The sequence below is a fragment of the Sorex fumeus genome, unplaced genomic scaffold (genome assembly GCF_029834395.1).
Source record: "Sorex fumeus unplaced genomic scaffold, SorFum_2.1 ptg000036l, whole genome shotgun sequence".
In the NCBI taxonomy this organism is placed as follows: Eukaryota; Metazoa; Chordata; class Mammalia; order Eulipotyphla; family Soricidae; genus Sorex; species Sorex fumeus.
The window spans coordinates 23025710-23052311 of NW_026606093.1; positions in this window are offsets into that span (position 1 = coordinate 23025710).

Consider the following 26602-nt stretch of genomic DNA (forward strand, 5'->3'; position numbering starts at 1 on the left):
GTTCGGCCCTGAGATTTTATCAGCCTCTCCTTCCTCATGCTTCTTAATGCTGCTGTATTGGTGGCTCTTTCCGGGTCAGGGGAATGAGACCCATTGTATTTACTGGTTTTGGCATATTGAATACACCACGGATAGCTTGCTAGGCTCTGCCGTGCGGGCGGGACACTCTCAGTAGCTTACCAGGCTCTCCGAGAGGGATAGAGGCTTTTAGGGCAACCTCTAATCATCCTTGCAGGTGTTTCCATTGCTTCAAACCATATTTTAACCTCATCAAATATGGTGCGGTAATCTTGTATTAAGTGTTTTATGTGGCCGCGCAGTCCGGAAAGCATCCTGGAGTGTGGCGGTGGCTGGGTAGTGGAGGTAGTGGAGGCAGCCCGGCAGACCTGTTTAATTTAACTTGATTGTGTTGGGGCCACACACCCAGCTGTGCTCAAGCCTTTCTCCTGGTTCTCCACTCAGGGAGCACTCCTGGTTGCCTCCGGGGACCAGACAGGAACTGAACCAGGATTGACTGCATGCAAAGAAAGGCTCTACCCGCTATATGATTCTGGTCCCTTCCCATAACTAATTTCATTAACTTCAGTCCAACTGAAAAACAAAAACGGGGGGCTGGAGAGATAGCACAGCGGGTAGGGCGTTTGCCTTGCACGCAGCCAACCCGAGTTCGATTCCCAGCATCCCATATGGTCCCCTGAGCACCACCAGGAAGTAACTCCTGAGTGCAGAGCCAGGAGTAACCCCTGTGCATCACCAGGTGTGACCCAAAAAGCAAAAACAAACAAACAAACAAAAACAAACTAAACAAAAAACGGACTGGAGCGATAGCACAGAGGATAGGGCATTTGCCTTGCACACAGCCCACCTGGGTTCGATTCCCAGCATCCCATAAGACCCCCCCAGCACCGCCAGGAGTAATTCCTGAGTGCATGAGCCAGGAATAACCTCTGTGCATCACCAGGTGTGACCCTAAAAGTGTGTGTGTGCGGGGGGGACACAAAACAAAACAAAACAAAAAACAAAACTTTAGTCCACCTTACGAATTTTGTTTCTCTGTTCCAGAAAACTAGTATTTCTTGTTAAATCTTTGTTCATTGTTATTTAATGTCTTTGTTCATTCACTACGACTTAAAAAAATTTTTTTTGGTGGGGGATCACGGTGAATTACAGAGTTACAACGTTATTCTTTAGTTAAGTTTCAGGGTTACAGTGTTTCTTCACCAATCCCTTCACCAGTGTCCACTTCCACTAATGTCCTGTTTCCCTTCCGTCCCCACCCCCACCTGCCTCAGTGGCGGGCACTTTTCCCCTCCCCCATGGTTGCAGTGTTCCCTTCCCTAACATCCTCCTCCCCAACCCTTCCCCAGTGGCAACATCCTTCTGAAGGCCAGTTCCCCCCTACCGCCCCTCCCTACCTCCCCCTCTCCCCCTCTTCATTTCTCTTGCCTTTGGGTATTCACTGTTCCCCGAAGGAGTGGGTTCTAAATTCCCAGCATATGAGAGAAATCCTTCTGAGTCTGTCTCCCCCACCCCCACCCCCGACTTCACACACGATACTCTCCAGACCCATCCGCGTAGGGGCAAATTGCATGACTTCATCTTTCCTGACGTATCACTTACCAATTTGATTAATCAAATTAACTTAGACCGTTTAAGCTAGAATCAAGCGTTTCAAACCTCTAACAAGGCAGACTTATAAATTGAATGTCGTCCAGGACACTCGGCGTTTCAACCCTCTTCGCGAAGCCTCGTCAGTCTCAACTTAGCTAATCAGATTTATTGAAGCATTTAACCATTAAATTGAATACGCAAGAATTAAATTCGTAGCATATGCTTAATGTGTCACACGTGTTTATACATTTCCAACATCTTTAAGAGCAGGGGGAAGATTACACGTTTTAAAGTGCTTAGGGGCCGGAGTCATAGTATAGCGGGTAAGAGGCTTGTCTTACATGCGGCTGACCCGGGTTCGATCCCCAGCATCCCATATGGTCCCCTGAGCACCTCCAGGAGTCACATCCCACCAGCACAGAAACAGAAGTAGCCCCTAAGCACCACTAGGTGTCACTCCAAAACAAAGCAAGACAAAAGGAATAAAAGACTAGAGGCTGTGGATGTAGTACAGGCCTTGTTTGGACGAGGCTCCAGTTCAATTCCCAAATTACCATGGGGTGGCTTGATAGCACAGTGGGTAAGGCACTTGCCTGGCAGGCAGCTGACACGGGCTCAATCCCTGTCACCCATAGGATCACCTGACCCCTGCCAGGAGTAATCCCTGAGCACAGAGTAAGCCTTGAGCAGTACCAGGTGTGTTCCCCCCACCCCCTCCCAAAAAAGACTCACCAAAAATAACTCAAAATAACTCCTCTATTTTTTTTTAATTTTATTTTTTATTAGTGAGACATCATGAGGTACAGCTGTAGACTTACAAATTTTTGTGCTTGGATTTCAGTTATACAATGATCAAATACCCATCCCTCCACCAGTGCCCATTTCCCACCAAGAAGGGAGCACCAAATAAAGGGTGTCGGGAGGATCCTCCCAGGATGGCAGAAGCATGCTGAAAGTAGACTATAGACCAAACATGATTGCCACCCATTGCCTCTTTTGCAAACCATAACTCCACTATTTTAAGTGAATTTTATTTGATATAGAAGAAAATTTTTGTTTTGGGGTTACACTCCACAATCCTCAGGGTTTATTCCTAGCTCTGTACTCAGAGATTAAACCCAGGTGGACTGCGTGCTGTTGCGTGAATATTCGTTCAGTCAGAGGCGCTGAGACAAGGAACTCAGAGGGGAATTAGTTTCACGGAAGGCCCCGATTCACTCAGGTCCTGTGACAAACGGTAGAGGGTCCTGAGATCTCCTTTTATTACCATTCGACCGTAGATCCCTCCAAAAGGCACAATACAGTGACATCATCAATAAGGAAGTCACAGGAAGAACATTGAGGCAGCAAGACATACATTGTTTCTCTAGGTCTGCAAGTCAGTGGGTTAAAGAAATACAAAGCCACAAGCACCTGGGGTTTGCATTCCAAAGCCTGGGTCCAGGCTTCTGCGAGAAGAAAACTGAGTCTTTCGGTAAACTGAAATTTATGTTATTTACTGAAGACAGCTTGAAGAAAGAGATGTTCAGCCTCATCCAAACCAGTCAGGACACACGAGTTAATATGACCCATTTTCATGGGTCCCTATGTTCCAGCCCATGTGCGGGACAGTCTACATAGGCTCATCCTGACGACCTAGTCCAGCCCAAACAGCGTGCCATGCTTGTACTCTGCTCCATTGGACAGTTCCTGTGATTGGATTTTATCACTTGATCACTTGACTTCCCGTTAATCATCAAATTGCTCAAGCGGGCGCCAGTAACATCTCCATTTGTCCCTGTCGCGTGCTAGTGTAGTCCAATGGCCTCTATTCGTTCTAGGGACACGAAGAGCCTCAAACTGATCATTCAGGGTCTTGATGAAGAAGTCTGACCATTTGGTAGGTTGGCGGCCACGTGTCTTTTGACGTCCTGTGGAATCCATTCGGTAGTGGCTCTAGTCCAGCGGTCATCTCCAAATCTCATTATGTGTCCAGCCCATCTGATTTTTGACGTCTTTGCAAATGAGACAGCATCCCTGATTCTTGATCGTCGACAGAGGTCGGAACTCCGGATTCTTTCTCTCATTTGAGTAAAACATGATACTCCAAGCATAGCTCTTTCAGTTCCTCTTTGGGAGACCCGAATAGCGTTCTCAACCTGTTTTCATTGGGCCCAGGCCTCTGAGGCATATGTTAATGCAGGAAGAACAGTGGAATCAAAGAGATGTGCCCGGAGCTAGAGGTTCTTTGTCCTCTTAGCTATTTCTTTGACGCTCTTGGAGGCATTCCAAGTCACTCTCTTCCTCCTGCACAACTCAGGTGCCAGGTCATTTGTCATGTTGACTTCTCGACCTAGGTACATATAACTGTTGTATTCGGAGATGGTCATTCTGTTGAGAACGAATGGAGCATCAGGAACGAGGCTGTTTCTCATAAACATTGTCTTCGTGAGATTCAGCTGTAGTCCAACCTTTCCACACTCACGATCGAAGTCTGCCAGCATTTCTGCTGCTTGGCTAATGTTTGGTGTTATTAAAACAATGTCATCATCAAAGAGGAGGTGGTGTAGTTGCCAACCATCTATCTTCACTCCCATTCCTTCCCATTCCAGCCGTCGCATGATATTCTCGAGGGTGGCACTGAAGAGTTTTGGTTAAAAGGTATCACCCTGCCGAATCCCTCTCTTGACATCAATGATCACCTCCCTAGAGAATGGTGAGATCCTGGTAGTGAATCTGTAATACAGCTCACAGAGGATCCTGATGTATTGAGTTTGACTGCCCTGATTGGCTAGGGCTTCGATGACTGCTTCAGTCTCAACAGAATCAAAGGCCTTCTTTAAATCAATGAACGTTAGACAGAGCGGCATCTTGAACTCCCGAGAAACCTCAATGAGCTTGGTTATCGTGTGGATATGGTCGATGGTGCTGAATCCTTTTCGGAAACCGGCTTGCTCATATGGTTGTCCTTCATCTAGTGTTCTGCCAATCCTATTCAGGATGACTCGAGTGAACAACTTGTAGATGACAAACAATAGGCAGATCGGGCGATAGTTGCCAATGTCATGGATGTCTCCCTTCTTGTACAGTAAGTAGTACAGTTCTGCTGGTTTTCCATTGGGACGGAATCTTGCATTCAGACAGGTAGCATGTGAAGAGCCGAGCCAGCTTATTGATGAGTACTGACGGCAGGTTCTGCAGGTGTTCGGGTCTGACCTTGTCTGGGCCAGGTGCCGTTCGCTTCTTTACCGATGAAATGGCGTGTTGGATTTCAGAAGGGAGAACATTGGGAACAACATATCCATCCTGCGGAATTTGGTATGTGGGCAGGTGGACGTGGCTATTGAAGAGATCTAAGTAGAAGTCATGGATAATCTTCTCCATTGCTCTTCTGGAAGATGTGATAGATCCATCAGGACGTCGGAGGGCAGTCATCTTGGTCTTGTAGTTGGCGAAGGACAGGCAGGCATTGTGAATGCTTTTCCCAGTTTCTGCCGCATCTACCAGCACTTCTGCTCTTCTCTCTTTAAGGTCTTCCTTTATTGCATCTCTGCACTGTTTTGTGAGCTCAGAAGTTCGCTTGTGGTTGCCTGAAGCATGCTCCAAACCATGTTGGCAAATAAGCTCAAGAGTTTTCGAAGACAGGCTTTTTTTTTTGTGTGGCTATCTCTCTCTCTTGGCATTCCTTGCACAATCATGGAGGTGCTAAACCAGTCGATTGTATTTCTTGTCAATGTCGTCAACAACGGCATCTTCCCATGTTGCAGCAATAGTGCCAAAGAGCTCCCAGTTGTTGGTCATTCTGGGAGTTCTCTTCTTAAACTTTGCAGCACTTTCTCCCTGCTCTGTGAAGTAGAATTTTGCGCAAAGGAGACGGTGGTCCGATCCATTTGTAATTTTGGTACAACAGCGACATCGGTCAGGCAAATCACAAAAATCCCTTATGAAATTGTCCCTATGATTTTATGTCACTGCACCCTTAAACCCAGCACAACAGTATTAATATGCGCTTGTGGCATTTCTCCTCTATTTCTTTTCAAGTTCCTTAATCAAGAATAGGAAGTGGCCAGGGCATGCACCCCAGTGTGTGTGTGTGTGTGTGTGTGTGTGTGTGTGTGTGTGTGTTATAACCTGGGCCTTACACATACAAGGCATGCACTCTGCACTGAGCCATCAACCTGGGCCTTACACATACAAGGCATACACTCTGCACTGAGCCATCTTCCAGATCCCTTCTGTTGATTTATTAGTCACACTCTTTTCCTTATATTATTATTATTATTAATATTTTGCTTTTTGGGTCACACCTGGCGATGCACAGGGGTTACTCCTGGATCTGCACTCGGGAATTACTCCTGGTGGTGCTCGGGGGACCATATGGCTTGCTGGGAATCAAACCCAGGTCGGCCGCATGCAAGTCAAATGCCCTCCCTGCTGTGCTATCCTTTCCCTTATGCTGACATGGTGACACGGTCCTCCCGTTGTTCATCGATTTGCTCGAGCGGGCCCAGTAACGTCTCCATCATGAGACTTGTTGTTACTGTGTTTGGCATATCGAATACGTCACGGGGAGCTTGCCAGGCTTTGCCATGCGGGCGAGATACTCTCGGTAGCTTGCCGGGCTCTCCGAGAGGGGCGGAGGAATCGAACTCGGGTCGGCCATGTTGGCCGCTTGTAAGGCAAACGCCCTACCGCTGTGCTATTGCTCCTGAGCATAATTACAATAGCTCCTTTAAAAGCCTTGCCTGGGGCCTTAGAACAGCAGGTAAGGTGCTTGCCTCACTAAGGCCCACCCAGTTAAGATCCCTGGAACCCCCATGTGGTCAGCTGAGCACCACAGGATATGATCCAGTTCCCCCACCCTAAACTTTGAGAAATAAAAAATATAAACCTTTGCCTAGTCATTCCAATATTGGAGTTGTCCTGGATTGGCCTCGGGTTTGCCTGTTGCTTTGTTTGTTTTGGGTTTGGGGCCACACCCAGTGATGCTCAGGGGTTATTCTTGGCGCTGCTCTCAGGAGACACTCCTGGCGGTGCTCAGGGGATCAGAAGGGATGCTGGTGGGGATAGAACCTGGGTCAGCCACATACAAAGCAAACAAACGCCCTACCCACTGTACTATCCTTCCGGCCCCCCGGGGTTTGCTTCTTCCTTGGGAGTAGATGACATTCTTCTGGCTCTCTGTTTGGTTGAGTAAATTTGGATCATATGTCACTGTCACTGTCCTCCCGTTATTCATCGATTTGCTTGAGTGGGCCCAGTAACGTCTCCATTTTGAGACTTGTTGTTACTGTGTTTGGCATATGGAATACGTCACGGGGAGCTTGCCGGCTTTGCTGTGCAGGCATGATACTCTCGGCAGCCTGCAGGCTCTCCGAGAGGGGCGGAGGAATCGAAACCAGGTCGGCTGGGCTGGCTGCGTGCAACGCAAATGCCCTACCCGCTGTGCTATCACTCCAGCCCAATTTGGATCATATCTGGAGTATTTTGAAGGTGGAAGTGGAGATGTGACTTAGTGGGCCCCACCCAGCTTTGCTTGGGAGGCCCTGAGGTGCCAGAGATCAAAGCCAGGCCCTGTGCATGCCAGGCGTGCCCTCGGGCCTCAGCTGGCCTCTTTCATCTCTGACTAGGCAGTAGCCTGTGTGCCCCAGCCCGTCTGATTCAGATTGTGAATCCTGCATTCCTCGTCCCTGCCGCTCCCTTTCTCGGCCAACTCCAAGGCTCTGGGCTTTATCTTGTCTACCTGCCAGAAATACAGAGGGATTTCTTTTTCTTTTATATATAATTTATTTATTTTATTGAATCACTGTGGGAAAAGTTACAAAGCTTTCAGGTTTAGGTCTCGGTCATGCAAATATCAAACACATTTCCCTTTACCAATACTTATTTTTCACCACGAAGAACCCCAATAAACCCCCACCCCACACCCCTCCCAATGCCTGTGAGGCAGATGAGTTCTAGTTAACACTCTATCTACTTTGAGTAGATTCATTGTTTCGATAAAAGATGCACCATTATTATTTAGAGTTTGCCCCCCAAGCCCCAAATCAGACATGCTGAAAAAGCATTATGAAATGATTTGCTTTCTACAGCTGGGTTCAAGAATTAAATGATGTCACGCGGCCGCTATTGCAGCCGCACAGTTTTGGATTTCTGCTATTTTACTTATTAACCCTGGAAGTATTTCTACTGAGAGTCAGGTAATTGAGAGATTGGTTTCTGTGCTCTGGAGTCATGGCTGTGCCGGAGAACCGCTCGTGGGGGGCAACTGGTGACCTCGGTAGGGCGTGAAGGACAGGCCTGAACGTCCCCCTTCCCATGAGGTTTTAGTCGCCCCATCACCCCTGGCTCATACCTGCTCTCCACAAGGCTCCCATGCAGCCGCCATCTTTCTTTCCAGAGTGGGGAGGGCGGAGGGGAGCAACACCCTTTCCACTCCGGGCAGGCATGGTGGCGTAGATCAACGCATGGTCCGTTCACTTTTCTGCTCCAAGCTGCTGGGTTCTGCATTAAGTCCTCGTACAGCGGGATTTCTATGGTGTGTATGTGTATGTGTGTGTGTGTGTTGGGGGGAAGAGGGTGTGTGTGTGAAGATTTTTTTTTTTGATTCACCGTGAGGTATAGTAACAAAGCTTTTATGTTTGCACTTTGATCATACAATCATCAAACACCCGTCCCTTCACCAGTGCACGTTTGTCACCACCAAAATCCCCAGTATTCCCCCCCACCCCCCATTCCACAACTCCCCCTGTCTATGTGGCAGACAATTTGCACACTACTCTCTTTCTCTACTTTAGTTACCTTCGATATTTGAGCCCAGTCCCACCACCACTCAGACCTGCCGAAAAGGAAATGCTAGGCAATGTGTTTTGTATTGCTTGTCATGGATACAATATAATGTCATGCACCGCACGTTCTAGGAATTCTAAAGTTTTATTTTATTTTATTTTTTCTTTTTTGGGTCACACCTGGCAATGCACAGGGATCACTTCTGGCTCTGCACTCAGGAGTTACTCCTGGCGGTGCTCAGGGGACCATATGGGATGCTGGGAATCGAACCCGGGTTGGCCGCATGCAAGGCAAACGCCCTACCTGCTGTGCTATCTCTTCAGCCCCCGGAATTCTAAAATTTTAATAATTAGGGTCTGAAGAGATCCCGCAGTGAGTTGCTCGGGTATGAGATTTGTGTGTGTGTCCTTTTTTTTTTTTTCTTAATCCGGGGCACAGCTGGAACTTCTCAGGTCTTACTCCTGGCACTGTGCTCAGGAATCACTTCTGGCATGCTGTGGGGACCATATATTTGGGATGCCGGGGTCAGCCATGTATTGCAAAGCATGTGCCTTACCCACTGCACTAAGGCTCTGGTTCCATGTTTGTTTGATTTTATTCTGTTTTTTTTTTTTGGGTGGCCACAAATGGTGGTGCTCAGTTGGTGTGTGTGTGTGTGTGTGTGTGTGTGTGTGGTGTGTGCGCGCGCGCGTGTGCATGTGTATATGCGTGAGTGTGCATGGTGTGTGTGTGTACATGTGTGTGCGCGTGTATGTGTGCGTGTGGTGTGTGCGTGCGCGTGTGTGCATGTGTATATGCGTGAGTGTGCATGGTGTGTGTGTGTGTACATGTGTGTGCGCGTGTATGTGTGCGTGTGTGTGTACATGTTTTTGGGCCACATCCAGCGGTATTCACACTCAGAGATTACCCCTGGCTCTGCACTCAGGTATCACTCTTGGCAAACTTGGGGGGATGCCAGGGAATAAGCCCAGGTTGGCTCCGTGCAAGGCAGGTGCCCCACCCACTGTGCTCTCTCTGTGCCCACTCAGCACTTGCTCTGGCTCTGTGCTCAGGAAACACTCCTGGTGGTATTCATGGGACCATATGTGGTGCAGAGAATCAAAGCCAGGGCTTTGCTCAATCAAGGCGAATGCTGTAACCACTGGGCCGCCTCCCAGGCCCGTCTGTTGGCGTTTTCCCCATCCCATGCTGCCCCCTGACCAATATCCGGAAAACCCACACCAAAATGGGGAGCCATTCCATGCCAGTTGTTTCTTCCACGTTTGTTTTTGTTTGTTTGTTTTTGCTTTTTGGGTCACACCTGGCGATGCACAGGGGTTACTCCTGGCTCTGCACTCAGGAATTCCTTCTGGCGATGCTCGGAGGATCATATGGGATGCTGGGAATCGAACCCGGGTCGCTGCGTGCAAGGCAAACGCCCTACCGGCTGTGCTATCACTCCAGCCCCCCTCTTCCACATCTTAATGAATTACTGTTAATTATTTCTTTGCGGGGCTCCCACTTGGTTCCTGGGAGGCCTAGGTCTCTTCCTGGCATTCCTGAGCTACTGGACTGGCGATTCAATGCCAGGCCTGATGATGTGATGCTGTCTATCCAATGGGGCCATGGAGACCTGGGCCACCCCAGAAGTACTAAGGGGTCTCCTGCTCTGTATCTGGGGTGCACAGGGCCCTCCAGGACCACACCCAGAAGTGCTCAGGGGCCTCAGGGCTACACCTGGCGATGCTCAGGGATGGGATGGAACCAGGAATGTGTAAGCCAGGCACAAGCCTTCACAGTTCCCAATCCTGACCGAACCCAGCTCTCCAAAATGCGAGGCATGCATTTTGTCACTATGCCACGTCCTGGGCCTTTGACTTATCTCTATCTTATTTTATTTTATTTTATTTTATTTTTTCCTGGCTGACCCAGGTTTGATTCCTCCGTCCCTCTCAGAGAACCCAGCAAGCTGCCGAGAGTATCCCACCCACACGGCAGAGCCTGGCAATCTCCCTGTGGCATATTCTCTATGCTCAAAACAGTACCAACAAGTCTCACAATGGAGACATTACTGGTGCTCGCTCGAGCAAATCGATGAACAACGGTAGGACAGTGCTACAGAGCTATTATTTGCTTGCTTTTTGGGTCACACACCCAGTGATGCACAGGGGTTACTCCTGATTCATGCACTCAGGAATTACTCCTGGTGGTGCTTGGGGAACCCTATGGGATGCTGGGAATCGAACCTGGGTCGGCTGCGTGCAAGGCAAACGCCTTACCCACTGTGCTATTGCTCCAGCCCTTCTATTTTTATTTATTTATTTACTTTTTTGGGTCACACCCAGCAATGCACAGTAGTTACTCCTGGTTCATGCACTCAGGAATTACTCCTGGCCGTGTTTGGGGGACCGTATGGGATGCTGGGAATCGAACCCAGGTCGGCCGAGTGCAAGGCAAACACCCTACCCGCTGTGCTATCACTCCAGTCCCCCCTTCTATTTTATTTTTATCTTTGGTTTCAGAGCCACACCTAGAGGTGCTCAGGGCTTACTCCTGGCCCTGGCCCTGCGTTTAGGGATCACTCATGGTGGGCTCAGGGGGCCCAATAGAGTTCCAGGAATCGAACCAGTGCAGGAGTGAGTTAAACAAGCATCTTCCCCACTGTGCTATTGCTCCAACTTTAAAAAAAAGTGTTTTTTTTTTTTTTGCTTGGGTCGTATCCAAGTAGTGTGGGGGCAACATGGGGCTCAAGGGACCACTATGTGGGGTACCAGAGATTGCACCTAGGCTCACACCCCTAGTCCCCTGAGTTATCTTTAACCTTTCCTTTGTGTTTTACCTCTCATTGTCACATCCCCCCAGGCAGTCTAGGTTACTTATAAGCCAAACCTTCTGGTAACTCCGGACTTTGTATTTGCAGTGAATAACTTGCTTTTCTATTTCCCCTATAACTTCGTATTTTACTATAGAGCAATGTTCTTTGGTTAAACACAGGAAAAAAAAAACATTAATGCTGTGCTCCTAGTATTTGGGGGTTGATTGACTCCGAAATATTTCTACTCCTGGGCATTGGTCATAATTACTTGAGTCAAGCTTCAGTTGCTGTACTTCCTAACACCCCAAAGGGAGGTTCTGTCATGGGACTGGCATGGACCCAGGGCCAGCGGCAAAACTACCCTGGCATCGAAATGGGACAGTCTAGAAAGCATAAAGGCATGGTCTTGATGCGAGCTGTCATGACTTAAGAGACAGGACCCTCATGGGGAAGGACAAGGTGAATTGACCTGAGGACTTAGTCTGGGATTTACGGTAGAAGACTGACTTGCCCTTGGAGCCCAGAGAACTAAGTTTTTTGGAATCCATCGCTCTTACTGTGTTTATCCAAATAACTGTAAGTATTAATAAGAAGTAAACATAATTGTTTAAAAATATTTGCTAGCAGCTAGGGAAAGAGAAAAGCAATATAATGCTTGTCACCCCTGGGCAAATCTCTCTGTATAGCCCCTGGGAGACAGAGTATTTCCTTAACTTAATTCCCCCCAGGAGAATTCCCTCCACCAAATGCTTTACCTCTCTAAATGATCGATCACACTTAGGGGCAGTCCTATACCTCAATCCCCCCTCAGATGTTCTATGTGTATGTGCTAACAGCTCTGCAATAAACAGGCCATTTTGAACATCAGTCTGTGGACCCCGTCTCTTTGTTCCTCCCCTGAGGGGGCCTGGACAGGCGGCTCTCAGCCACCCAACCCACACATTGCACCCCACACTTTTTTTTTTTCTTTTTGGGTCACATCTGGCGATTCTCAGAGGTTCCTCCTGCCTCTGCACTCAGGAATCACTCCTGGCGGTGCTCAGGGGACCACATGGGATGCTGGGAATCGATCCCAGGTAGGCCACGTGCAAGGCAAACGCCCTCCCCGCTGTGCTATCGCTCCAGGCCCCGCCCCCACCCTTTGAACTCATGCTCCTCCAGCCCTAGGCCTGAATCCTCCTCCACCCACTGACTGCTTTCTGGAACATTACATCCTCAGCTCCCATTCTCAGTTCTCTCCTGCTTAACTCTGGCTGGGGTCATGGCCAAGCGACAAAGGCCCCTTCCCAGGGGCTTTCACCTCACATGCCCTGTGGGTATTCTTAGCTCTCACACCTTCCCCTGCATGTCCCCCGGAGTAGCTCCCCCCAGCCCCCGCCCGCTCTCTGAAGCTCCCGGGAACCCTGGCAGGATGCTGGTGACCCGCTCTCCCTAGGACCCCTCATCCATCCCCATGGCCTGGTGCACCCACATGCCTTCTGCCTTCTGAGTCCCCTGGAATCTCCCAAGGACTGGTGTCATCCTGGCCCGGGCTAACACCTCCCACATCCACCGTGGCAGCCGCCTCCCTCCAGGCTGCGCTGCCAGAGGGACAGACTCCAGACGCCACTGTGACCCTGTCACTCTCTCAGTTAAGGCCCTGCGGGAATGACTTCTTGCTCTCAGGGCGCTGGCTCCTGCCAAGGCTCTGCGTGCCTGGCGTCGTCCACGCTGCCTTGCCCTTCTCTGCAGTGTCCAGACACCCCTCAGACCATGGATGTTTCCCGTGGCGGAGCGAGTTCGTGCTAGGGTGCGATGCATTTTAGACAGATTTTTATTTATTTATTTATTTATTAATAGCGGTAGGGCGTTTGCCTTGCATGCAGCCATCATGGCCGACCCGAGTTCAATTCCTCCGCCCCTCTCGAGAGCCCGGCAAGCTACCGAGAGTGTCTCGCCCACACGGCAGAGTCTGGCAAGCTCCCCGTGACGTATTCGATATGCCAAACACAGTAACAACAAAGTCTCCAATGGAGACGTTACTGGGCCCGCTCGAGCAAATCGATGAACAATGGGAGGGCCTTTTTATTAGTGAGACATCATGAGGTACAGTTGTAGACTTACAAATTTTTGTGTTTGGGTTTCAATTATACAATGATCAAATACCCATCCCTCCACCAGTGCCCATTTTCCACCACCATGGGTCCCAGTATCCCTCCCACCCCCCATCCCCCCCATCCCACCCTGCTTCTGTGGCAGGGCATTTCCCTTGTTCTCTCTCTCCTTTTGGGTGCTGTGGTTTGCAAAAGAGGCAATGGGTGACAATCATGTTCGGTCTATAGTCTACTTTCAGCATGCTTCTCCCATCCTGGGAGGATCCTCCCAACACCCTTTATTTGGTGCTCCCTTCTCTATCTGAGCTCCCCTTTCCCCTAGCATGTGTGGTACATTTACACAATGGAGTACTATGTAGCTGTTAGAAAAGACGAAATCATGAAATTTACATACAAGTGGTACTACATGGTAAGTATCGTGTTAAGCGAAATGACTCAGAAAGAAAGGGATAGACATAGGAAGATTGCGTTCATCTGGGGAACATAAAGTAACAAAATAGGAGACCAACAGCCAAGAATGGCCGAGATTAGAACCAGGAATTTTACTCAATGGCTTGGAGACAGATTTTTATTTTAAAGCCGGGAGACAGTCTCCCGGTGAGGGACTTGCTTTGCCCAGGGCTGACCCAGGCTTGAATCCCCGGCGCCACATAAGGGTCCCTGGACACTGACAAGAGGTCTCTACTGCACAGAGAACCAGAGATGTGATTGGACCCTGGGCACAGCCAGCTGTGGCCCCCAAATCCAAAGTAGATAATAAACCATTACATGCTTATGTCTGCCCTTTGGCTTTGGAGCTACACGCGGCGATGCCTGAGGGCTCCTCCTGCCTCTGTGCATGGTGGACCTCATGGTGGCAGGGATGGAAGCCCAGTTTTCCAAGTGCAAAGCAGGAAATGGACCCCACCCTGCTGAGCTATTTCCCCAGCCCCTGTTGGTTTTTTTGTTTTTGTTTGTTTTGTTTTGTTTTGTTTGCTTTTTGGGTCACACCCAGTGATGCTCAGGGGTTCCTCCTGGCTCTGCACTCAGGAATCACCCCTGGTGGTGCTCAGGAGACCATATGGGATGCCGGGAATCAAACCTGGGTCGGCCACATGCAAGGCAAACGCCCTACCAGCGATGCTCAAGGGTGATTCCTGGCTCTGTACTCAGGAATTACTCCTGGCGGTGCTCGGAGGGATCATATGGAATGAGCCAGGGGTCAAACCCGGTTGGCCGCATGCAAGGCAAACACCCTCACTGCTACACTATCTCTCCGCCAGCCCCGTATTTTAAAACAAAAATCTCTAATTTTTTTTTTTAATATTTTGCATCACACCTGGCAATACACAGGGGTCACTCCTGGCTCTGCACTCAGGAATTACTACTGGTAGTGCTCAGGAGACCATACGGGATGCTGGGAATTGAACCTGGGTCGGCTGCGTGCAAGGCAAATGCCCTACCCACTGTGCTATCACTCCAGCCCCCAAACAAAAATATCTCTAAACCGAAATGCAAACACGAAAAAGTTCGTAAGTTTGTAACTGTACCTCACGGTGATTCACGAATAAAAATAAATAAATTCAGGGGGCTGGAGAGATAGCACAGCGGGTAGAGCGTTTGCCTTGCACGCGGCCGACCCGGGTTCGATTCCCAGCATCCCATATGTTCCCCTGAGCACCGCCAGGAGTAACTCCTGAGTGCAGAGCCAGGAAGAACCCCTGTGCATCGCCAGGCGTAACCCAAAAAGCAAAAAATAAATAAATAAATTCAAAAGAAAATCTCTAAACCCAAAAACCTAAAAATACCTCTTTTAGGTTTCTCAAATAGTGCTCAGGAGTAGGGGAGGTGAGAGTATGTGGCCACGGTGAAGGCTGCTCAGGTCCAGTGGTGTTGGGGCCACCAGGCTATATCCGGCAGGGCTTGCATGTGCAGGGCATGTGCCCCGGTCCCCAGCAAGTGCTCCATGCTCCCAGACCCGTCTCTCTCCTTCCTCCTTCTCACTCTCTCCCCCTCTCTCTCCCTCCCTCCCTCTCTCTCCCCCTCTCCCTCCCTCCCTCCCTCTCTCTCTCCCCCCTCTCTCCCTCCCTCCCTCTCTCTCCCCCTCTCTCTCCCTCTCTCCCTCCCTCTCTCTCCCTCTCTCCCTCCCTCCTTCCCTCTCTCTCCTTCTCTGTCTCTCCCTCCCTCCCTCTCTCTTCCCCTCTCTCTCCCTCCTTCCTTCTCTCTCTCTCCCCCTCTCTCTTTCCCTCTCTCTCTCCCTCCCTCCTTCTCACTCTCTCTCATTCTCTCTCTCCCTCCCTTCTTCTCTCTCTCCCTCTCTTTCCCTCCCTCCCTCTCTCTCTCTTTCCCTCCCTCCCTCTCTCTCCCTCCTTCTCTCTCTCTCTCTCTCTCTCTCTCTCTCTCTCTCTCTCTCTCTCTCTTTCTCTCCTTCTGGACATTATGGCTTTCAATACAGATACTAAACATTATCATGTATATGCCTTTACCAACTTTCAACACTCAGTTTTGTTTTGTTTTTTTGCTTTTTGGGTCACACCCAATGATGCTCAGGGGTTACTCCTGGTTCATGCACTCAGGAGTTACTTCTGGCGGTGCTCAGGGGATGCACTCAGGAATTACTCCTCAGGGGACCACGAGGGATGCTGGGAATCAAATCCAGGTCGGCTGTGTGCAAGGCAAATGCCCTACCCGCTGAGCTATTGCTCCAGCCCAACACTCAGTTCTTGTCCAGAGTGATCACTTCTAACTATTATTGTCATAATGGTCCCTTCTCTATCCTAACTGCCTTCTGCCCCCCAACACATTTGTGGCAAGCTTCCAATCATTGACCAGTCCTCCTGGCCCCTGTTTTTCCTGGCCTTGGATATCAGTCTCATCCTACTATTTTCTTATATCCCACAAGTTAATGCAGTCATTCTATATCTGTCCCTCTCTTTCTGACTCATTTTACTCAGCGTGATCCTCTCCATGTCCGTCCATTTATAAGCAGATTTCATGACTTCATCTTTCTTAACAGCTGCATAGTATTCTACTGTGTAGCCGATGATGCATTGTTTGTTTCCAACCAGCCAACTGAGTCGATTCCCCACTTGCTGCCTGAGGGCTGAGTTGTGTGATTATTCTTCTGTGTGTGTTTGGGGAAAGGGGTGTTGGGTCACACCCGAGGATGCTCAGGGGCTACTCCTGACTCTACACTCAGGAATCACTCCTGGCAGTGTTCAGGGGACCATACGGGATGTTGGGATTAAATCGGCTGCACGTACAGCAAATGCCCAACTCACTGCGCCAATCCACCACGTCTCGCCCCCTCGGCCCCCAGGGCTCAGCTAAAGGGTGTGTGTCATGTGTGGTTGGTGCCACCTTTCTGCCACTCACTCCCAGACCCTACTGGTGTCGGTGGGCCCCACGGGTGACTCATATGTGTAGTAGGAAGGGGAAAGACGGTCACTTTCTCCCCACCCGCCTCTTCCACCCAGGACCCAGGGTTACTGGGTTCTTGTCTCGCCTCGCAGAAAGGAATTTCAGGAGTCGACGAGCAGTGAAATCACACAGTTTGTATTTGGAGGTTTTGAAGGCAAGGAGGGAGAGAGAGTGGGAGAGAGTGGAGAGTAACCCGCTCAAGAGACAGCCCAGACTTCTCCAAAGGCAGAGAGAGCCCCTACACACACCCCGGCATTAGGTATGAAAGTGATGTAGGCAGGTAGAAAGGGAAAGGCCCTTTGCAATGAAACAAAGTTTCATGGAAGAAGAATTCTAGGAATGACCCACCTTGTGGGTACAGAAAACAAAGGCCTGATGAGACCATCCAAGACCATCCGCAGACCCTGAGGATTTAGGCCTCCACCCCATGAAATTCCTCTTTTTGGACCTCCCTGGTAACCTCCTTAGCAACGGACTTTTACCTGGAAAGAAGCCCCACGTGGGGGCAGGTTGGAGAAACCCTATAAAGGCCACCTTGAACAAAGGAAGGGCGCGCAGATGCTGCCTGAGCCCTTGTGTGCTTACGCCCACGTGGCTGAGCACATGTGGGCTGAGCACATGTGTCGCCCGTATCTCCCCTCTTGAGATGTAGACTTTCATGCTTTCGTGTCTAATGCTAGGATGTGTGTAGGGCTCTCTCTCTCTCTCCAACCTTGGAGAAACCCGTGTTCTCTCTTGAGTACGTTACTCTCTCTCTCTCTCTCTCTCTCTCTGTCTCTCTCTCTCTCTGTCTCTCTCTGTCTCTCTGTCTCTGTCTCTGTCTCTCTGTCTCTCTCTCTCTCTCCCCCTCCCCCCCACACCTAAAAATATATCCTCCAAATAAAATCTATTTACTTCACTGCTTGTCTACTCCTGAAATTCCTTTCTGCGAGGCGAGACAAGAACCCAGTAACCCTGGGTCCCGGGTGGCAGAGGCAGGTGGGGAGAAAGTGACCGTCTTTCTCCTCCCCGCTTCACGTTAGTCACCCGTGGGGCCCACCGACATCAAAAGCATGAAAGTCCACATCTCAAGAGGGGAGATGCAGGCCATGCATGTGCTAGGGCACCACGTGGACTCGGCCACGTGGGCGCAAGCAGCTCATGGACTCAGGCAGCATGTGCGCGCTTCCTTTGTTCAAGGTGGCTTTTATAGGGTTTCTCCAACCTGCCCTGGTGTGGGGCTTCTACCTAGGTCAAAGTCCATTGCTAGGGAGGTTACCAAGGGGGTTGGGAGTGGCGATGGTCTTCTGTGGAATTCCTTTCCTGCCTTGTTTCTGCAGGAGCTTCTGTGGGAGGGGGTTGGTGCGACCTCCTCGAGGTCTGCAGTTCAAACAAGGCTCCAGTTCTCCATGAGGTCAGGGCTGTCACTTCCCAGGAGATTTACTGCCATTGCCTTGGGAGGGGCCTCCCTACCTGCCTGCCGACATTACTCCCATGGCCCTTTGAGTCCTCCACATCAGGCCCTGTCAGGCCAACAGCGCCAGCCTAACCTTGTGGACCCCAAGGAAGAAAATGTTACCTTTGTTCCATTAGAAATGCCCCCCATGTCCACGTGGGGGATGGGGAAATACCCCTGTGACCTGGGAGAGCTGCTGGAGGGGGGAGGGGCGGAGAAATGAAGCTGGAGGCTGGACTGAGCCCTCATGGCCACAAGGGGACCCCCGAGGGAGGCAGTGTCAGTTGACTTTTTACCCTGAGACTCCACCCCCCCCCCCAACGGAGAACCCTGGGCTTGGACTTTGTAAAATGAAAGGCTCGCTTTGAAGTTTAAAAAGAATGCTTCTGTTTCATCATTAACAAGCCAGTCTCCTTTGCTGACTTGCATAGGTTAAACTTTAGCTGGCTGGCTTTGTTTTAACCCTTTGAGAATAATGGTGCAAGGACTGGAACAATAACACAGCGGGGAGGGCGTTTGCCTTGCACGGGGCTGACCCAGCATCCCATATGGTCCCCTGAGCACCCCCAGAAGTAATTCCTGAGTGCAGAGCCAGGAGGAACCCCTGTGCATCATCTCTGGGTGTGACCCAAAAAGCAAAAAGCAAAACCCAAACAAAACAAAACAAAAAAGGTGCAGGGCTGGGGTGAAGTAAGATGGCTAGTGTCCACACTGGACATGGTCCCCGAAGCCCAGAGGGTGTCCCGAAAGACAAACTGAGGAATAATGATGGATTCTTTCGGAGCCCAAGCTGAGGAAGGTGGGTCTGTCACTGAGAGAGGTTTATTGTTATTATCCTTATAATTTACTTTGGACAAAATGGCAGGCTACCGAATGTAACCTGCCCACATGGCAGAGTCTGGCAAACTCCCCGTGGTGTACCCAATATGCCAAATATCAGTAACAATGATGGATCTCATTCTCCTAATCCTGAGAGAGCCTTGAATGTGGCACTTTTTAGAATCTCAGGGCTAGGACGAAGGAGACGTTACTGGTGCCTGCTCGAGGCAATCGACGAACAACAGGATGATCGTCATCGTGATCATCATAATTATTGTGTTATTGTATTAATTCTACATAATAATTAATATATTGCACGCAACCGACCCGGGTTCAATTCTTCCATCCCTCTCGGAGAGCCCAGCAACCTACCGAGAGTTTCCCGCCCACACGGCAGAGCCTGGCAAGCTCCCCGTGACGTATTCGATATGCCTAAAACAGTAACAACAAGTCTCACAATGGAGATGTTACTGGTGCCCGCTCAAGCAAATCGATGAACAATGGGAGGACAGTGCTACAGTGCTGCTGCTATTATTATTATTATTATTATTATTATTTTGGATTTGGGGCCACACCAGCTATGCTCAGGGCTTACTCCTGGCTCTGCACTCACATATCATCCCTGATGGGCTCTGGGGACCATATGGGGTACCAGGAATCAAACCCGGGTCGGCTGTACACAAGGCAAGCACCTTACCTGCTGAACTATCCCTCCGGCCCTGGAGATATTCTATTGACTGTTCCCTAGCTCTGGTCCTCAGTTGGATCCCAAATAATAAGACTGGGAACAAAACTCTGCTTTGGAACTTTGAATTCACAGCACAGCACTGACGATTTCAGTCGATAACCCAAAGGCCTTTGGCAGGGCACTCTGCTTGGCCTCTGTTTTTCTATCTGGTTTCACAGCATCCACTTGCTTCTGTCTTTACAGAGACCTGGCTAACAGTTCCCAGCCACCATCACCAGCCCGTCATGACAGCTCAAGAATCTATATTCTTCGGATGCAGTTTTAAAGTCTGTGGCCCCCCACGGGTGGCTTATGTGAGGCGGGGAGGAGAGAGACAGTCACTTAATCCCGATTCGCCTCTGCCACCCGGGACCCAAGGTTACCGGATTCTTGTCTCATCTTGCAGAAAAGAATTTCAGAATTTCAGAAGCAGTGAAGTAAAAAGAGATTTTATTTGGAGGGTTAGGAAGGGGAGGAGAGAGGAAGTGAGAGAGAGAGAGAGAGAGAGAGAGAGAGAGAGAGAGAGAGAGAGAGAGAGAGTAACACACTCAGGAGAGAGCGCGGGCTTCTCCAAGGGCGGAGAGAGCCCCTACACACAGCCCAGCATTAGGTATGAAAGTAGGAAAGTCCACATCTCAAGAGGGGAGATGCGGGCCACATATGTGCTTGAACACTACATGTACTCGGCCACGTGAGCACATGGGCTTAGGCAGCATATGCATGCCTTTCCTTTGTTCAAGGTGGTTTTTATAGGGATTTCCCAAGCTGCCCCACATAGGACTTTCTGGATTAGTAAGAGTCCGTTGTAGCATTGGAACAACCTCAGAGGTTGTTCCCAAGGGGGTAGAGTTGGTAGTGGTCTTCTTTGAATCTCCCTTTCTTTTCTTTTTTCTTTTTTTTTTTTTGATTTTTTGGGGGGGGTAACACCCATGTTGCACAGGGGTTACTCCTGGCTCATGAACTCAGGAATGACTCCTGGTGGTGCTCGGGGGGACCCTATGGGATGCTGGGAATCGAACCGGGTCAGCCACGTGCAAGGCAAACACCCTACCCACTATGCTATTGCTCCAGCCCCTGAATTTCCTTTTCTTGACCTTTGTTCCTATTGGATCTTCTCTCAGAGGATGGGTCTAGCCTCCTCTGATCTGGGCTAGCTGAGGGTTAATCAGATTAAAGGAAGGAATTCAGGATTCTCAAAAGTAATTTCTTTCAGGCCCTTTCTATAGGGAGGGGTCTATCTCCTCAGGTTTCACTGCTGGAGAAGGTCTTACCAGGTCTTACCTTCTGTATCCACAAGGTGGGTCAGACTTAGGATTGGTGGCTTTATTATTGCCCAGAAATTTCACTGCCATGACGTGGGGGTTAGGGAGTGCTTCCCTAATCTACCTGCCTACATACATTTGATCCTCGCTTTATAAAACGTGGCTGGTTCAGACTCATCCCAGCTCCGGGAATCCAGACTCTGGGCTGTGTCCTGTGAGGGAGGAACACACCCAAGCACACACCCACACATCTATGTGCACCAACATGCATCCGTGCTCACACACACAGCCCCGTTCACACACCATGCACACCCAGGTGTACATGCACCCATGCACACCCAGGTATATACGCACCCGTGCCCACACACCCATGGGTGCCCACACATCCAAGCTTGCAAACCACACATTTATAGGCACATTCCCACACATCAATATGATGCAGGTGGGTCAACAGGGAAAGGCCCTCAGCAGTGAAACTCAGGTCAACAAAACTTCTGGGAGGAAAATTCTAAGGCTGATCCACTCTGTGGATACAGAAAGAGATCTGATAAGACCCAGGTCTTATCCTGTCCTCACCGGGGTCCCTTGAAGGGGGGCGGGTTGAGTTTCCTTCCCAGACCTGACCAGAGCTCCGGCAGCCGAAGACCTCCAGAACCAGCCACCACCATGCTGAGACCGCTCTCCACACGCATGAAGGTACCAGCAGAGGAACAAAGGCATGCGGGTCCCGGGGTTGAGATCTCCAAGCCTGCTCGGAGATTGGGGCAGAGCATTCTCCACCCAGATCCTCTACCTTCCAGTAGGCAGGGGTCACACCCACCAACTGGTCCCCTGGCGCTGTGTAATCCCATCAAGGCCAAGATCCAGAGACTATAAAACCCAGCTCCCGGAAGCGGAAGCGTGCGGCCGCCCGCATCTTATCTCATTCTTACTTTGGACAAACCCGGCAGGCTACCAAAAGTACTACCCCACACGGCAGAGTCTGGCAAACTCCTCGTGGCGTACCCAATATGCCAAATACCAGTAACAATGATGGGTCTCATCCTCCTAAGCCTGAAAGAGCCTTGAATAGGACACTTTTTAAAAATCTCAGGGCTAGGACGAAGGAGACATTACTGGGGCCTGCTCGAGGCAATCGATGAACAACAGGATGGTCGTGATTGTGATAAGACCCAGAGGAGATTGGACCCCTCCCCATGAAGTTCCTCAAACCCTTGGACCTCTCCCTTAACTTTAGTGATTCAGTCCGAGAAGACTCCAGAACATTCCGGATCAAGACAGAGACAAGCCTATAAAGGCCACCTTGAACAAAGGAAGGGCGCGCATATGCTGCCCACGTGCCCATTTGGACGAGCACATGTGGTGATTGAGCACATGTGTCACCCCATCTCTCCTCTAGTAGCTGGTTGTTTACTTTGATGCTTTCATGTCTAATGTTAGGTTTTGGGTAGGGGCTCTCTCTCTCTCTCTCTCTGCCCTTTGGAGAAGGCCGGGTTCTCTCTCCAGCACATTAGTTTCTCTTTCTCTCACTCCCTCCCCCTCAAAAAATCCTCCACATAAAATCTATTTACTTCACTGCTTGTCTGTCACTGTCACTGTCATCCTGTTGTTCATCGATTGCTTCGAGCAGGCCCCAGTAACGTCTCCTTCGTCCTAGACCTGAGATTTTAAAAAGTGCCACATTCGGGGCTCCTTCAGGGTCAGGAGAATGAGACCCATCATCATTGTTACTGGTTTTTGGCATATTGAATATGCCATGGGGAGTTTGCCAGACTCTGCTGTGTGGGCAGGATACTTTTGGTAGCCTGCCAGGTTCTCCAGAGTAAAGAACTAGATAATAAGATGTTGTGCGCGCAGCCTCAAATGCGGCCACGTGCTTCCGGGAGCAGCGTTTTATAATCTCTGGGTCTTGGCTGTTGATCGGATTACAGGGCAGTGAGGGCAGTTGGTGTGTGTAATGCCTTCATACTGGAAGATGGGGGATCTGGGTAGAGGAGGCCCAAGTCCCAATCCGAGCAGGCTTGGAGATCTGCGCCCTGGGTCCTGCACACCTGGGTTCCTCTGCCGGTTCCTTCATGCGTGAAGCTCATCCGAACTGCTCGGTCTACTGAAGTTCCTTTCTCCGAGGCAAGAGTTGTAAGGTCCCTTGGGACCCCGAGGGAGATTCCAGAGTTAAAACTCTACTAATTAGTAACTCTCCCTTTCCTGCCCCCTCCCTAGTAGAGTCTTGGCTGTGAAACTCTTCCTTATTGGGATGTAAATTCTGAAACCATTTGTTGACTCTTCCCTGCTGGGATGTAAATTCAGAAACCATTTGTTGGGCCTTCCTTATCTGTTACCTCTGTTAGGAACTTTTCCCTTATCTGCTTCCACCAAATCAAAGGGAGCCAGGTGAGTTACCAGATGCCCACTAGCCACAATGCCTATGTACGTAAATGCTGATCTTTGAATCTATAGGCTAAGGACTGATGTACTTTTAAATGGATTGGTTAAGAAAGTATATGTTGTTACAAATCTATCGGCTATGAAATGCGCGGGCTTTGCTGTAACGGCCAGTGAAGGCCTATATAAGATCCCCTTTGAAGAAGTTCGGGGTCTTGCCTCACCTAACTGACCTGCGTGTCTGTGTAGGCGGCTTGACCCTGGCTAGCCAGTCTTACAATAAACCTTGCTTGCTGTTTGCAGTCTCTGGAGTCTCTTTGTCGTTAAAGGGAGATCACGATCCGCGTCCTAACAGACAGAGTAATCCTGGGTCCCAGATGGAGTAACCCTGGGTCCCAGAGTAACCCTGGAGTAAGTGATCATCTTTCTCCTCCCCGCTTCACAAAAGTCACCCACGGGGCCCACGACATACATGCATTGCACCCACACATCCATGCGTGTGTCCACACACCATGCATACGCCCACACATCCATGCAATCACACCCACTCAGAATCCCTGGCGTGCATGTGTCTGTTGATCGATCTCTCTTAGACACTGGAGAACTTGGAATCTTCCCACACTCAACCCCCACATCCATCTAAATATAGCCAGGACAGCCAAAGCCCCAGTTCGGTTGAAGAGTTGCCAAACTCCGACCAGATGTCTGTTTTGGTAAATAAGGGCTGGTCGGACAGTCAGGCTCATTCCTTTCTCCAGTGTTTATGGCGGCTTTTCTGCTGAGTAGGCTAGTGACTGAACCCACAGATCAACTCAGAACTATCTAGTAGCCGGTTGTTTACAGGGAAAAAAAAAAGTTTGCAGGCTTCGGGTTTAATCCTTTCTCTCCACATGATTGTAGTAACAACCGATAACAAAGCAGAGTGGCTAGATTTAGCAACTAAGAGATCAGACAAAGGTTAAGATTCCTGCTTGGCGAGAGCAACTGAGGCTGCAAATTCTGCACCAGTAAGGACAGTCCCTGTGCACCGCCAGGTAGGGCCCGCAAACCAAACTGAACCAAACAAAAATATAGGCCACTCGGATAAATAGTGAATTTCCAATCAAAGGCACTGTTTGTTGGCTCCAGAAGAAGACTGGCCCAGAGTGGACTTGAGATTCAGTGATGGAGTTTTGTTCCCAGCACTATAAAGGTAAAGGTAAAGGCCCTCCCGTTGATTGTCGATTTGCTCGAGCGGGCCCAGTAACGTCTCCATTGGAGACTTTGTTGTTACTGTGTCTGGCATATCGAATACTCTCGGTAGCTTGCCGGGCTCTCCGAGAGGGGCGGAGGAATCGAACTCGGGTCGGCCATGTTGGCCTCGTGCAAGGCAAACGCCCTACCCGCTGTGCTATCGCTCTAGTCCCTTGCTATATAGCACTCTATAGCACTATAAAGATAAATAAATAATAAACAAACAAACAAATAAAAAGGAAAAAGACTAAGTATATCTGGGATATTGAAACAAGAAGTTGCACAAGGGGATAGACCATAGCACAGTGGGGAGGGCGTTTGCCTTGCATGGGGCCGACCTGGGTTCGATCCTTGGCACTGCCAGGGGTGATTCCTGAGTGCAGAGCCAGGAGTAACCCAGGAGCATCACTGGGTGTGGCCCCAAAGGCCCCACCTCCCGAAAAAAAAAAGTTGCACAGAGCCTTGATTGTTCCCTCAAATCTGCTAATTTACTTGAAACTTTGTGGGGTTTTGTTGGTTTGTTTGTTTGTTTGTTTGTTTTTGTAGGGGAGGGTCTGGGTCAGACCCAGAGGTGCTTCCAGGCTACTCCTGGTTGTTCTCAGGGGACCATATGCTGGATCAAACCAGGATTGGCCACGTGCAAGGCACATGCACTTAAACCACTGTTCCTTCTCTCCGGCCTCCCACTTTGATAAACAAGGAAGTTAGAGGTGGAGAGAAGGGCTCTGGGGATGTTTCATTTTTTAATTCTGTTTTTGCGGGTATTGTGGCCTTCACCCAGGAGTGGTTAGGGGCTGTTTCTGCCGGTGCTCAGGAGACCGTGCAGAGCTTCGGGGGCCATGCGGTACCGGGGGATTAGACCTGGGGGTCCCGCAAGCAGACCAAGCCAAGTGGCTGAGCCTGCTGAGCTATGTCTCTGGCTCCAGACTTGCTTTCCTTCTTTGTTTCTGGGGACACGCCTATTGGTGCCCAGGACTTACTCCTGGCTCTGCACTCAGGAATCACTCCTGGCGGTGCTCGGGGACCATATAAGATACCGGAGATCGGACCTAAATCGGCCCTGTGCAAGGCGAGCGTCTGAGCCGCTGTACTTCCGCTCTGGACCCTGTTCACTTAATTTTTGGAGTGGTGCTAGGAATCGAACCCAGGTCCTCACACATCCAAGGCTCGCGCTCTGCCGCTTCCTGAGTCACATTCCCAGCCCCTAATTGATCAGGTTCCAGGCTCCTGATTTTTAATTCCTGAGAGGTGCAGAAACAGTGACTTTTTTTCTCAGGGTGTGGGGAAGCAGGGGAGAGGGAAGAGGGGGTGACCTCCCCCAAGTAAGGCATGTGCTCAAGCTTTTCTTGCATTCTCCCCCCCTCAGCGGATAGAGGCTGGATGATAGTTAAATGCAGTTAAATCAATGCCCAGTTCTTGCTGCCACTGGACACCCTGGGTTCAGAGCTTGACCCAGTCACTGACCCACTAATCCCCCTGGAAGAAAGTCACTCATCCACTAAACCCCCTGGGAGAAAGTCACTGACCCACTAAACCCTCTGACCAGTCTGCCCAGAGCTTTGGGTCTGCAATTGTAAGATGCAATTGTAAGGGGCTGGAGTTGATAGTATAGCGGGTAGGGCATTTGCCTTGCACGCAGCCAACATGGCCGACCCGAGTTCGATTCCTCCGCCCCTCTCGGAGAGCCCGGCAAGCTACCGAGAGTATCTCGCCTGCACGGCAGAGCCCGGCAAGCTAGCAGTGACGAATTCAACATGCCAAACACAGTAACAACAAAGTCTCACAATGGAGACGTTACTGGGCCCGCTCGAGAAAATCGATGAACAACAGGAGGACAGTAACAGTAACAGTAACAGAGTAACAGGAGTAATAGTACAGCGGGCAGGGCATTTGTCTTCCACACGGCCCACCCGGGTTCGATTCCCAGCATCCCATAGGGTTCCCCTGAGCACCGCCAAGAGTAATTCCTGAGTGCAGAGGCAGGAGTAACCCCTGTGCAACGCTGGGTGTAACCCAAAAATTAAAAAAAAAAAAGATGCAATTGTAAGATGCAATTCCTACCTCCAGGAGTGAGTGTGA